Source organism: Stenella coeruleoalba, assembly GCF_951394435.1.
Source record: "Stenella coeruleoalba genome assembly, chromosome: 1".
Lineage (NCBI taxonomy): Eukaryota > Metazoa > Chordata > Mammalia > Artiodactyla > Delphinidae > Stenella > Stenella coeruleoalba.
Window position 1 is genome coordinate 154524408 of NC_137169.1, and position 14090 is coordinate 154538497.

A 14090-nucleotide genomic window follows, 5' to 3' on the forward strand; every position below is an offset into this window, starting at 1 on the left:
AAACATAATCAAATGCCGTTTAATATGCTGTCTGAAGCCCTATCCAAAATATCTTTAGGTGCTCAATCTGGCTCAGGTGATGGAGCAAATGGCTCAGAGTTAATGAATGTGACTACTTTATTATTTTATCATGATGGAGTGATTCCTGTAAGGAATAAAAAAGTTAATCAGACCAGGGGAAATAACACGTTAAATTTTTTATCCTGTGTTCCAAATGTTAGGTACCCTCCGGTATTTACATCTTGTGCTGGTAAGGATTTTGCATCGTTGCAAGTTGCCCATGGTTTTCGATTATCATTTAATATAAAGTCTTTTGTGGGCAGGAAAGAATGTAATGCTTCTAATGTTACCTGGTATTCTGAAGGGTGGCCGTTTTATTCTTGGGTTGTGACTAATGATGCTGGCGCTAGCATGGATCTTTCTGCGTTGGCCATGATTTATTCTAGTAATGGCACCTTGTATAATGTAAGCGGGGAGGTTAAATTAGCTAATTTAAAGGTAGCTAATAAAAGTCAAATATATAAATTGAAATTACGTAATATACTAAATTCTTTGTATAATTATTCCAAACCTGCAGCTGTGATATGTGTACAACCCCCTTTTATGTTTTTATTGTCTAATGATACAGAAGGATGTAATAAGGGCGTTTCTTGCTGGATTTCACAATGTTGGAATGGAACAATCGTGCAGACTGCTGTAGTACTACGTATACCTACATTTGTTCCCATTCCAGTTAAGGCAGATCCCGCTACTTTTCCATTAGTTAATTTGGTGAGGCAGCGGCGGGATCTTGGGATTACTGCTGCACTTATAATTGCCTTAACTGCTTCTGTGACGGCGGCCGCCACTGCTGCTGCAGCAATGGTGAATCAGGTACAATCAGCTGCTGTAATTAATGGTATAGTAAAGCAGACGTCGCTAGCATTAGAAAATCAGAATCGTTTTAATACACATTTACATGCTGGCATTTTGTCTTTGAATCAACGGATGGATTTGCTGGAGGATGCCTTTGAAGAATTGTATGATATGCTTCAGATTGGTTGTGTTGCTAAATTTAATCATCTTTGTGTTACTCCCTATAAAATTATAGGACGCTTGAACCAAAGTAAATTGATTGGAGAGTATTTAAAAGGAAATTGGTCCGAAGGAGCAGAGAGACTGCTGTTTGAACAACGATTACAGATTATTCATCTTAATACTACCGAGTTACACCCTGTTTCTTTTGGGAATTTTGCTTCATGGCTATCCTCTACTTTTCTTTTCTTTAAAGAATGGGTAGGCATGGGGGCTTTTGGCATCCTTTGTGCAGTGGGGATCGCACTGTGCCTGTGGTTGGTGTGTCGTCTGAAACGTAAGTCACACACACAGAAGATCATGTTGATGCAAGCCTTGGTGGCCATTGAAAACGGCCAGCCTGCCGGTGCCTGGATCTCCCTGCTAAGCAAGTCCTAGTGGTTGCCCCTGCACAGGATGGCCATGAGCCATTGCACTCCTAGTGGGAGCCTCTGCTTGAAATCAGCCCTTGCACCCCGCGCTGTAAGCAGCATTGCACTATGGGAGGGTGATTTCTGCCGCCCATGACGATAGCCCTTGAACAGCCATGTCCCCTTGGGGGCAAGACTTGTACGGGCGATTGTCGTGTGGTCTAAGGACATAAAGAAAAAGGGGGAGATGTGGGACGCCGCCAGGAAGGAGCTGGATTCTTGGTCCAGAAGAAGGCAAAATTACATTGTTGCATCTTGCTTGCACTACCCAGGAGTGCCGCGTAAGGCGCCACGCGTGCATCCCGTGGATTGTAGGCGTAGCAATGAAGTGTCACATGTACTGACACACACCAATCCAGGGCTGTTGTGTGAACCTTCTGGCCAGTATAAAGCCTGCCATATTCTGCTGCGTAGGGTCTTCCTTCCATCTTTCTTCAACCAAGCTGTGCTCCAATAAAGTGTGATACGAGAAGAATCTTGCGTGTGGCGGCTCGTTATTCTGCTGGTCGGAAGCGGCTCGCCGCAATCTCAGTCCTTGGACCATGTCATCCAGGACAGAAAAAGAAGTAGATTTATTATCAAGTACATGAAGCCAGAGACAGTAAGCAATGAGTGGTAGTTGGTTAAAATAGACAGGTTTTAGAAGTAGAGGCACGGACGTAGAAAACAAATTTAGGGTTACCAGGAGATTGTGGCGGGGAGGCTAACTTGGGAGATTGGGACTGAAATATACACACTACTACACATAAAATAGATAACTAATAAGAACCTGCTCTTCTTATTAGCACAGGGAACTCCACTCAATACTCTGTAATGGGCTATTTGGAAAAGACTCTAAAAAAAATAAAATTGGGGCTTCCCTGGTGGTGCAGTGGTTGAGAGTCTGCCTGCCGATGCAGGGGACACGGGTTTGTGCCCTGGTCTGGGAAGATCCCACATGCCGCGGAGCGGCTGGGCCCATGAGCCATGGCCACTGAGCCTGCGCGTCCAGAGCCTGTGCTCCACAACAGGAGAGGCCACAACAGTGAGAGGCCCGCGTACCGAAAAAAGAAAAAAAAAAGTGGATATATGTATATGTATAACTGATTCACTTTGCTGTACACCTGAAACTAACACAACACTGTAAATCAACTATACTCCAATAAAAAATTTTTTAAAAATTAGGATTTAAGAACCATAGTCAGGGAGCAGTGTGGATTGGAAAGATCTGGCAAGAAATATTTCTGCATCCTCAGACAGTGCTCCCCAAGCTGGCTATTGCAAGGGTGAGCATTTAAGAGATCTTTGACCTAAGGAGGACATGAGATTAACAATCTATCCCAATGTGCATGAATTATTCTCCTCGGTGCTATCAGAAATCAGATGGCATCCTAGAGCAAGCGTCAGCAGATCTTTTCTGTACAGGGTCAGATAGTAAATATTTTGGATTTTCTGTACCATACGTCTCTGTTGCAACTGCCCATCTGCTGCTGTAGCACAGAAACAGCCATGCACAATACGTTAATGAATGAGTGCGGCTGTGTTCAAGCAAAACGTTATGTACAAAACCAGGAGTCAAGCGAGATCTGATCAGTGGGCCAGAGTGTGCGGACGCCAGTTCTGGGTCAGTGTTCACAGCTGAATGAGTCATGAGGCCTTAAGTTCCAGTTCTCATTGTACTACTTTCTACCTGGGTGAACTTGGGTTCATCCTTTTATTTATATGGGCCACTGTATTAGTCAAGGTTCTCCAGAAAAACAGAACCAACAGCATGTGTATACAATGTGCCCATATATACTGATAGATATAGATCTAGATATCGATATTGATGCCTAGATCTATATCCATATCTATATAAAGATAGAGAAAGAGAGAGAGAGATTTTAAACAATTGGTTCACACAATAATAGAGGCTTGGTAAACTCAAAATCTGCAGGTTAGCCTGTCTAGAGACTCTAGGAAGACTTGCAGTTCAATTTCTGTAAGTCTTCTGGCAGAATTCCTTTTTGCGACAGGGAGGTCAGTCTTTGTTTTATTAAGAGCTTCAACTGATTGGATGAGGCCCATGCATATTATGGAGGATAATCTGCTTTACTCAAAGTCCGCCACCAATTTAAATATGAATTTCATCCAAAAACACCATCACAGGGACTACCCTGGTGGCACAGTGGTTAAGAATCCGCCTGTCAATGCAGAGGACACAGGTTTGAGCCCTAGTCTGGGAAGATCTCACACGCCATGGAGCAACTAAGCCTGTGCACCACAGCTGCTGAGCCCGTGCACCTAGAGCCCATGCTCTGCAATGAGAAGCCACCGCAATGAGAAGCCCGTGCACCACAACAAAGAGTAGTCCTCGCTTGCTGCAAATAGAGAAAGCCCACGTGCAGCAACGAAGACCCAATGCAGCCAAAAATATAAATAAAACATAAAAATTTAAAAAAACACAAAAACACCATCACAGAAATATCCAGAATAATATTTGACCAAATAACTGGGCATGGTGGCCCAGACAAATTGACATGGAAAATTCACCACCTAAGCCATAGTTTTGTCACCTTTTACTGAGAAATATGACTTATCTGAACTATTTTGATACCTAGAAGATAGTAAATTTAAAAGTTAAAGTTTTAAAAAGTTTATTTAAAAGATAAAAGGACTATTCCTACTATGTTGAATAGGAAGGAACATATCCTACTGAATGTTGAATAGTAATATATCCTATTATATTGCATAAGGAGAAGTAAAGTTGTATCTGAAGATGAGATGATAATCTAAATGGAGAAAATACCAAGGAATCCACAAAAAGCTTGAGAAATAATATTAGTTTGTAAATGATTTAGAGTACAAGATCAACACAATTTTATCAAATTATATATTAATAACAAATGTGTAGAAGCTTAAATAAAAATATGTGATGCCATTTACAACTGACTTAAATAAATACTTAAATATAAGCCCAATAAGACATTTATAGGACCTCTATACTGAAAATTACAAAATGCTGATGAAGAAAAATTAAAAAGTCCCAAACAAATAGGGAGACATACCTTGTTCATGGATTAGAAAACACAACATAATAAAGATGTCAATTCTCCCCAAGACAAGAAGCTTAACACAATTACTCTTAAAATGCCCTCAAGGTTTTTGTGGATATAGACAAGCTTATTCTAAGATTTATGTGGTAAGAAGAGGCTGAATAATAGCTAAAACAATTTGTAAAGGAAGATTAAAATGGGAGGAATTAATCTACCCTTCAAGATTTTGCAGTAATGATGGAGGGTAGATACATAGATCAATGGAATGGAATAGAGAACCCAGAAATAGACTGACATAAATACATTTAACTTGTTTTTGACAGCAGTGCAAAAGCTATCAAGGAAGAATAGACTTTTCAAAAAATGGTACTGAAACAGTTGGACATCCCTCGACAAAAACAAACAAAAAATGAACCTTAACCTCCACACCTTACACAAAAATTAAATCAAAGTGGATCATAATCTTAAATATAAAAGCAGGACATTTTTAGAAAAACAAATAGGAGAAAATGTTTGGCATCTAGAACTAGGGGAATAATTCTTAGACTTGACACCAAAAGTATGATCAATAAAAGCAAAAACTGATAAATTGGATCTCATCAAAACGAGTTAAAAATGCTTCATAGAAGATCCTTTTAAGTGGATGAAAACTCAAATTACACAGTGAGAAAACATATTTGAAAATCCCATATGAGACAAATGACTTGTATCTATAATATACAAAGAACTCTCCAAACAACTTAAAAAAATCCAACTAGAAAATAGGCAGAAGACAGGAACAGACATTTCATGGAAGAGAATATACACATGGCAAAGAAGCACATGAAAAGATGCTCAACATCATTAGCCATTAGGGAAAAGCAAATTAAGACCATAATGAGATGTCAGAGAACAACTAAAATTAAAGTATAGTGACAACATCAAATGCTGGTGAGTACGTAGAAAAATTATATCACATCACTGGTGGGAAAATAAAATGGTTTAGCCACTCTGAGAAACAGCTTGACAGTCTCTTTTAATCCTAAAAGTAGATTCACCCTACAATGCAGTAATTGTACTCTTGAGCATTTATCCAAAAGAAACAAAAACTTAATTAAGTTCCCACAGAAACTTACACATAAATGTTCATAGCAGTTTTATTTATAATAGCCAAAAACTGGCAACTACCCAAATGTCTTTCAGTGGATGAATGTTGAAACAAATTGTGATAAAATCTTATGATAGAATACTACCGAGCAACAAAAAGGAACAAATTATTAATATATGCAAAAATTGAAATGAACTTCAGGGGAATGATGCCGAGGGAAAAATTTTGAAAAGCCAATCTCCGAAGATTAAGTAATTCATGATTATGTTTACATATTATTCTTAAAATAACAAAACTGTGGAGATGGAGAACAGATTAGAAGTTGCAAGGGTTAGAGGGGGGTAGAAGGTACAGCGGGGGAACTCTGTGAGGTTTTTGTGGTCCCAGTAAAAATAATACAGCAATCTTGGTTTTAATCCCTAAAGATTTTTAAAAGCAATTCCTAATAAGAGGTGTCCAGATATTTAGCAATGGCAGCAGATTAGAGGTATAGCTCCCCAACATGACGACCTCAAAAGAGATCATACTAATTCAATGCATATGTTAATTTCAAAAAAAAAGGCCAGTCACAATATTTAAATGGTATATATCTTAACGATATTATTCTAAGTATCCAGCTATACCAGATGGACTAGCAAGATTTTCTGTACCTTCAACCTTATTTAAGACAGTTAATCTTATAATAAGACAGTTAAAAAAAGAAAAAGAAAAAAAAACAAACCTCAACTACAGTTGGATATTCTCATAGGAAGATGAGGTGAAAATATGTAGCAGCGGTTCAAAAGCTTAAGCAGTGGCACCTAAATTTGGTTGCGCATTAGAATCATCTGAAGCACTTTTAAAAAACCCTCACACTGACGGTTGGTCATCCTAGACCAATAAAATCATTTTAAATCTCCTCAGACGATGCCAATGTCTAGCCAGAACTGAGAACCAGTGGACTAAGCAGAAGGGGATGTTTCTACAAAGATCTCTTAACAATAAGTCCTTTCACCCAATCAGATTTACCTCCCCGCAAAGGGCTAAAGAACGCTAGATGTTGTCCATACTTGCTTAGCTTTAATTAGCACTTGTGACTTGCCCAAAACCTAGATCATGTTTCCCCTACATTTCATGTTATTCCCTAAGTTTTTCAAACCCAGGGCTAAGGGGTTTGCCAGGATGAGATTTTAAGTGCTCACACAGGGGAAGCCCCTGGCAAACCAGGACAGCGGTCAGTCTACACTGAAATGTAAAGCATCCTAAATAACCCTGCCACTGCTCCCAGATCCTAGTCTGTGCCAACCAGTGGAGAAAAGGCATTCTCCATTACTACCACGGCAAATGCTGCTGTACTTGCCTTGGCTGGTCCCTATCTTTTCCAGGCGCCACTCCCCTTCACCTGCTGGTGGATGCTTTGGCCAGCTGACAATGCAGATATTTTCAAACTTTAAGGTGAATAAAAATCATCTGGAGGGCCTGTTATAACAGAGATCACTGAGCCCCACCAGAGTTGCTGATTCCATAGGGCTGGGACAGGGCCCTAAAACTTGAATATCTGACACATTATCAGAGGATGCTGGTAAAGCTGGTCAGGTTGTTACCGAATGCAGGTTCATGTGTCTGAAGCACAGTGAGGCCAAACAAACCTAAAGGTTGGAGTCTGGAGCAGAAAAAGGTTTATTGCAGGATCAAGCAAGGAGAGGGGTGGCCCGTGTTCCAAAACACCCTGAAATCTCCAAAGGATTTCAGCAAAGCATTTTTAAAGGCCAGGTGAGGGAGGGACGTCCCAGGGAATGTGATCAGCTCGTGCACAATCCTGTGACTGGTTGATGTTGAGGCCACAGGGCAGGTAACATTATCCATCCTTAGGTGCCAGAAGGTCTGGGCGCTATGTGCTCACGATCATCAAGGAGTTAATTTCTTCCATTGGGTGGTGGTTTTTAGCATCTTAAAACTCAAGAAACATGCCTGAGATACTATTATCTGAGTACTTCAGAGAGGAACTACAGCAGAGGATATGGGCGATGGGTCTGTCCTAGGAAGGCCCCATAGGGTTCGGTTACAAGGTGACCATACGTTGAGAACCACTGCTCTAGTGGCTTGGAATGTTAAGAAAGTAATGGAAGAATCCCTTCCCAGGTCTAGATTCTAGTATCGCCAGCTATTTTGGTGGGGGGAAGGGTAAGTTTTGTCCTTGCTTGGACTTCTTGTTCATTTATATCAAAGCCTATTTGAGGCAGTGCGCTCAGCAGTCCTGCAGTTCTGTCTTTGCTTCAACAGTGTTTGGAATGAACAGACCCAGGGACACTCCTTGCTCCAGCCCCCGACCACCCTCCAACCTTTCTTCCTGTCGCAACCTTTGGAATCAGCCACTCAGCTATCCTCAGCCTCCAGGACAGGCCAACACCGGTTTTTGAGCTTAGTTCCTTATCACTGATCAACCACGAGTTCCCAGGTTCTTCAGAATTATTCCATCGAGGTGGAGGCCGCCGTCCACCGCCTGTTTAACATGCATCTGGGGACACTTACCTCTCTCTGAGCTTCTATTTCGACAGCAACAATGGGACTCTGGACAGTGTGGGCCACATTTTTCGCCAACTGGCTGAGGAGAAGTGTGAGGGCGCCCAGCGTCTCTTGAAAATGCAAAACCAGTGCTGTGGCCGCGCCCTCTTCCAGGATGCGCGGAAGCCTTCTCAAGATGAGTGGGGTAAAAACCCAGGACGCTGTGGAAGCCGCCATTCTTAGGGAGAAAGACCTGAACCAGGCACTATCGGATCTGCGCACCCTGGGTTCCGCCCGCGGAGACTCCCACCTCTGTGACTTCCTGGAGAGCCACTTCCTGGAGGAGCAGGTAAAACTCATCAAGAAGATGGGTGACCACCTGACCAACCTCTGCAGGCTGGCTGGTCCGCAGGCTGTGCTGGGCGAGTATCTCTTTGAAAGGCTCACCCTCGAGCACAAACAGGAGTCTCTGAAGTCCAGCGGCCTCTGAGGAGCCCCTCTGGCGTCAGAGCTTCTGCCTGATGCCCCGCTCTGCAGCCACTAGGCAGCTTTGTAACTGCCCTGGAACCCTCTCCCAAGCCTTGGACCAAATGGAAACAATAACGCTTTTTGCAGAAGAAAAACAAAAAGCCTATTTGAAACACAAACAGAATAAAGAGAAAAGAAGAAATATATATATATGTATATATATATATACATATATATATATATTCATGTTCTTTTAACATATGAATTGCCCCACTTTATCTGTGTGAAATAAGTTTGTTCCCGTTATTGGGCTGGTTCTCAAGCTTTGCTGCTCATTTGAATTACCTAAAGAGCTTTTAAGAGAAACATTGTTGTCTGGGTCCCAGCCCCAGAGATTTTGATTCAGTAGGTCTAGGGAGGAGCCTGGGCACGGGGAGGTCGCAGAGTTCCCCAGGTGATTCTAATGTGCAGCAACTTTGTGAACCACCTCTTGGCTTCAATCCAGCTAGTGATGAGATATTAAATCTAAGACACATGGACTAGTGCGTGAGCTCTGTTGCTAGGTGTATTCCATTTTCTTCCTCCTGGAAGATTCGTGCCAGGGAAAATGACTGATAGTTGTGTTACTTCTCTGAAATGGATTGAAATTTCCAATTAGTGTGAACAGGGGAGGGTGAATAGGTGAATGCAATAAGGTGTATCATTTACGTATTGCCCTATCTGTATGGCTAGAAGCTTTTGCAACTGAGGTCTGCCCTACTTTTCATGCTAATGGTAATGCTTGTCCTCCTAATGCAGCTGTAAACTTTATAAGCCCATAGGTAGACAGCATCACAAAATATTTACCCCTCCCCACTGGCCCACTGTCAAGCTTCACTCCCCTTCCCCAATACACAAATGTACATCAATGTGCTTGAGACCAATATCAACATATTGACCTTCTTCTACTTTGCAGCTTCCCTCTTATCAGGAGATGTCAGCATTTAGCGCAAGGACCAATGCTTGCCTCTTGGTGAGTAATGTAGACAATGCCTCCAAGAGACAAACAGCCCTTAGGGAGGGGGAAAAAGTCTTTCAAAAAGGTTGACGCCCAGAGGAGGCATTTTCAGTCATCTCAGCTTAGAGGTCAAATATCCAAAATTAAAAAGGTTAAAAAAAAGAAGAAGAAAGCAAGGAAGAAAAGAAGGAAACAATTTTCTTATCTCATAGTAATAAGGCAGTTTTCCTTAAAAAAAAATGACTTAAGCCTTAAATTCTCTTTCCTAATCAAAATGTGCTTTTCCGTCTTTAGACTATTCCTCTTATATCCTGTATTATTCATGACGTTTAATTCTTGAAATAGCACATGGCTGAAAACAGAAGCTAACCTCTTGTCCACTATGAATTAAATCTTCTTTTCCTAGGACCTGTCTACAATGTACAATTTGGGGTTTGCCAACATAATTATTTTCTCTGAAATAAGTTACAGCATTTTGCCTTTTCAATATATAGTTATACAATATATTGTTAACACAACATAGTTAATATAGTCAATATAGTAAATACAACTATAACACACATGATATGATGCCACTTTGGTGATTTTCTTCATCCATGTAATTCTGAAATTTGACAGTATAGTTTTCATATTCTAATGAGCTGAGTATTACCTTTGCAAGGATAGAAAAATAAAATACATAATATTCTTGTGTGGTTTGCCCCTGGGGTGGATTACCATAATGGGGGGATATTTGAGCCTTTCCCCAAGTCATTAAAAAACCTCCACCGAGCAGCCCCTTGTCCTCTCCAGGGAGTGGGGGGAAAGGATCTTTAATCATAATAATCCTGGGGGGAGAAATCTCAGAAATAAGACATCTGCTTCTGTGCCTTGTTGTTTTGCAGAATAGCAATGATTGCTTTAGCGGCTTCTATTGCCCTGTGTGTACAATAAGTAAGTGTACATAAAATTGAATGAACGCATAAAAGAAGGATAAACCCACCCAGCTTAACAAATCCACTCTCTCACCTGCTGTGCCCTGAAACATGAAAGAAAGAATCACGGGATCATAAGGATTAATAAAATAACAGTCTCTCTTAACAATATTGACAGGAGGTATAAGGATAATTTGTCTGATGTGGGACCAACAGCTTAACTGCTTAATTCTTTTTTTTTAAGGGCAATTCATTCATTTATTGTTTAAAGATTGCAAGACAACATTTTAATTTCTGTAGCACAATTTAAATGTTTTACTTCTTTGATAAAGCAGAGTATAATAGAAAAAACAATTAGTTTCCAGTAATATCTATATCTCTATTCAGAATTAAGTCTTCCACAGACATGTAACCTGGAAACAAAAGCCTGTTACAATAAGCAAAGCTTCAACAGAGCTGCTACTTTTTGGGCCAGGGAAAGGTTCATCCCTATAGGAGGAGGATGTGCTATGTAAAATGGCTGCAAGGTCACAGCCTTGAGGGCGCTGGAAGTCTATTATCCTATTCCACATTAAGTAGTTTGGTGAACTTCAAACGTCCGTTCATCTGCAACCAAGCTGGCAAACTTTAACTGATATTTCAAGCAGGTAAAAAATAAATTAAAAGAAATCCTTACACTGATGTTCCTTGATTTACACTGTTAAATGGTTCATTAACATGTAATTCTGGCTAAGAATTACATTTGAGACTCCTTGCTCAGATTTTGGTTAACAGTACAAATCTTTCAGAAATTCAAGTTCTTATTAATCAATAATTTGTCAGCTAGGATACATTCAGGCATCAGCTGCAACTACAGAATAGGTGCACTGCCTCAGCGCTTTGGAAAGACATAATCTAGAACACTACTAGCAGACAATATATCTGTTACTAGACAGCATATGTGCAGTACAGCAAGACAAAAACATATATTCATGTGTGCCGCAGACCAGCCGGAGAAAGAGGATTTCACCGCCCAGGGTCAGAAGGGAAGGGGTAAGGAACTGAAGTAGCACCGATGAATGGGGTCAGAAGGACCAAGACAACTGAGGGTTGCAAGGCAAATTTTATTATGCTACAGTGGCAGATTATATAGACTAGAAGAAGGAAGGTTGCCAGATGGTGGTTTACATTATCTACAGACTGTCTCGGCTCAAGGTTAACTTCCCTGGGAGGAAACCCATAAACCCAGAATCATCAAAAATAACCTGCATGTGCAGGGGTAGACAGCTTTGCTTGTCTCATTTTACATTCTTTCTGATTTCTGGGCCCTGGTGATTTATCTCCCATGGAATGGAACAAGGAGGGGAACAAGTAGGGACAGTCTCTTTGAGCAGCGGCCGCATGCCTGGCATGTCTGTAGCCTGCTCTCAAGGCTGACTGCTTCCCACAGGTCCCCCTTTTTTATTTTTTAACTTTTGCTGCAAAATAATTCCATGTAGTTTAGTGCCTAGAGTAGTATACTGTTGCATGAGGATATGAAACAGACATGAGAAGATTATTATCAACAATAGGCAAATTATGGCCAGGGTAATAAATCCTGACAACCTTCCAGTAATCCAAGACTGAGGGTTTAACCACTTTAAATGATCCAGTAAAGTTTGAATTACATCTTCTGGTGAAATAAAATCAAGATGTGCATTTTGTATATCCTGAATTTCAGCATTTAATTTCTTAAGATCAAGGCTAATATTATTATCTGACCAAACACTCAGCAGATGCATTTTTACTTTTTCCCATTCCCAAATACAGTCATCGTACTTTTAAGGAGTAACACAAATCCATGTATACGTTGCATGACAAGCTAAACGCATCCTCAATTTTAATGCTGCCATCTGATCTCCAATCCCCAAAATTGCGTTTTTAAATTCATCTAACTTGTTACTAATCTGTAAATCTATGTGACTTTGTAAAGATAAAGCAAGACTGGTATTTTGAGATAACTGATTAGCAAAGTGAGCATGATTAATACTCTGTGAAAGAGCAAGACCGGCAGTAGCCGCGGTAGCAGACAGAGCAGCCGAGGCAAGTAAACTTACTATTAGCCACCCAAGAAAGCGTCTCCTTCTCTGCAAGGCTTTAGAGAGTTCCACCCATGCCTGTACTCCAGTATCTTCATACCAAGGTTCTCTCAGATGTACAGGCACCATAACATATATGGGTTGCTTTAGTATAAGCACAGATTGCATTCCTGCAGAAGGGAACATACAACTGCTAAAAATACAATTAACACAGCTAATATTATATCCTCCTTTGGAAGAATTACCAATGTTAATAGAACCAAACAGCACAAGTTATAACAGGTGTATTGGAATAAGTTAGAGCTAGTTTCCATATACCCCAGTTCTTTTGAAATGTGATAAACCTATCTATGATGGGAATAGAAGAGATAAGAATTGACCTCTTAAAAAAAAAAAAAAAAGAATTGACCTCTTGGTATAATCTATAGTACACCATATTTGGTTATTATTCCAAGATGCATTGCAACGTTCAAAAGTGGATCCAGGAAAGTTAACGGTCATAAAAGGAGGAAATTGATTTTTTGATTTTCTGTTAAGAATAGTAACCTTATGTCCAGCTATAAGTAACCCTTGTCCTCCAAGTAAACACTTCATACAGAAATAATTTCCTGAATCTTCACCTGTAACCTTGGCTATAGTAATAGCAGAATCCCTAAGTGGTGAGGCGTATGAGATTTGACCTCTAATATTAATAGGTTGCCCATTTTATACCAAATGACGGTATCCTTAAGATCCTCTCGTCAGCTGGTAGCCGGGCATATAAGAGTAATGTTGGTTCCTGTAAAACGAAGGATGCCTGGAGAGCCTGACAAACTAATTGATTGATCCGTTCCCTCATAAACATCTGTATGCTCATAACTAATAGCCTTTACACATCCAGTTTCCAGATTCAATGGGCTAAGACAGACAGGTTGGGTACTAAACCAGTTAGTATAATTTACAGACATATTGATTTGTTTTATATTCCCAATAAGAGGCCCATAAACAGTTATCATTGTAAAATACAGGAAACTCTGCTTCAGACCAAGATATGGGTTGTAATGGTGGAGGATCAGGTACATAGGTCCAGTAAGTTGCTGCATTAACAGAGGGAACACATGAAATGGTTGCCAACATAGCCAAAAATAAAGTTACAGGTGTAACAGGATTATTCTGTTGTTTCACTAACTCTTGAGCTAGTGAAACCAATTGTTTAATTTGTCCCCAAGTTGGAACATCACTCCTTTGAGTCGTCCTGGCAAGTGGTCTCCTCTTCTTCTTCTCTTTCTGAATCAACACTGTCAAATTTTCGGGAGAGATGCAGAGCTTCTTCATCTTCTGAACTAGTTGTGAGCTGTGGTGAGTCATCTATTTGCTTGACTAAGTGCTCAGGAAGCCAGCGAGGTCCAGGCGCTGATCTGGGAAAGATACACACGTGACCACGTCCCCAAATCAACACAGGATCAGGACCACGCCAAGTGCTGGTTAACGGATCTTTCCAGAGGATCTCCGGAGATTGAGAAGCCAATCTTGGCTCAGCCACCAACCTTTCCCCTGCAGAGCAGCCAAATTTGTCAACAGTGAGAAAATTTAAAATAAACAGAAC

General features: G+C 40.6%; 1 protein-coding gene and 1 pseudogene across 2 annotated transcripts in view; one reads left to right on the forward strand and one right to left on the reverse strand.

Annotated features, from left to right (window-relative positions):
• The first annotated feature begins 2806 nt into the window (after positions 1-2806).
• LOC307176695 (ferritin light chain-like) lies at positions 2807-8570 on the forward strand (annotated as a pseudogene). Its single transcript has 2 exons — positions 2807-2889; positions 8016-8570. The product of its transcript is annotated as a ferritin light chain-like (transcript).
• Positions 8571-11572: 3002 nt separating this feature from the next.
• The window catches only part of LOC307193287 (uncharacterized protein), a gene marked incomplete at its 5' end in the record, with an annotated part of 41622 nt that continues 39104 nt past the window's right edge, over positions 11573-14090 (reverse strand). Inside the window, one exon of the mRNA XM_079935024.1 lies at positions 11573-13902. The remainder of the gene's footprint in view (positions 13903-14090) is intronic.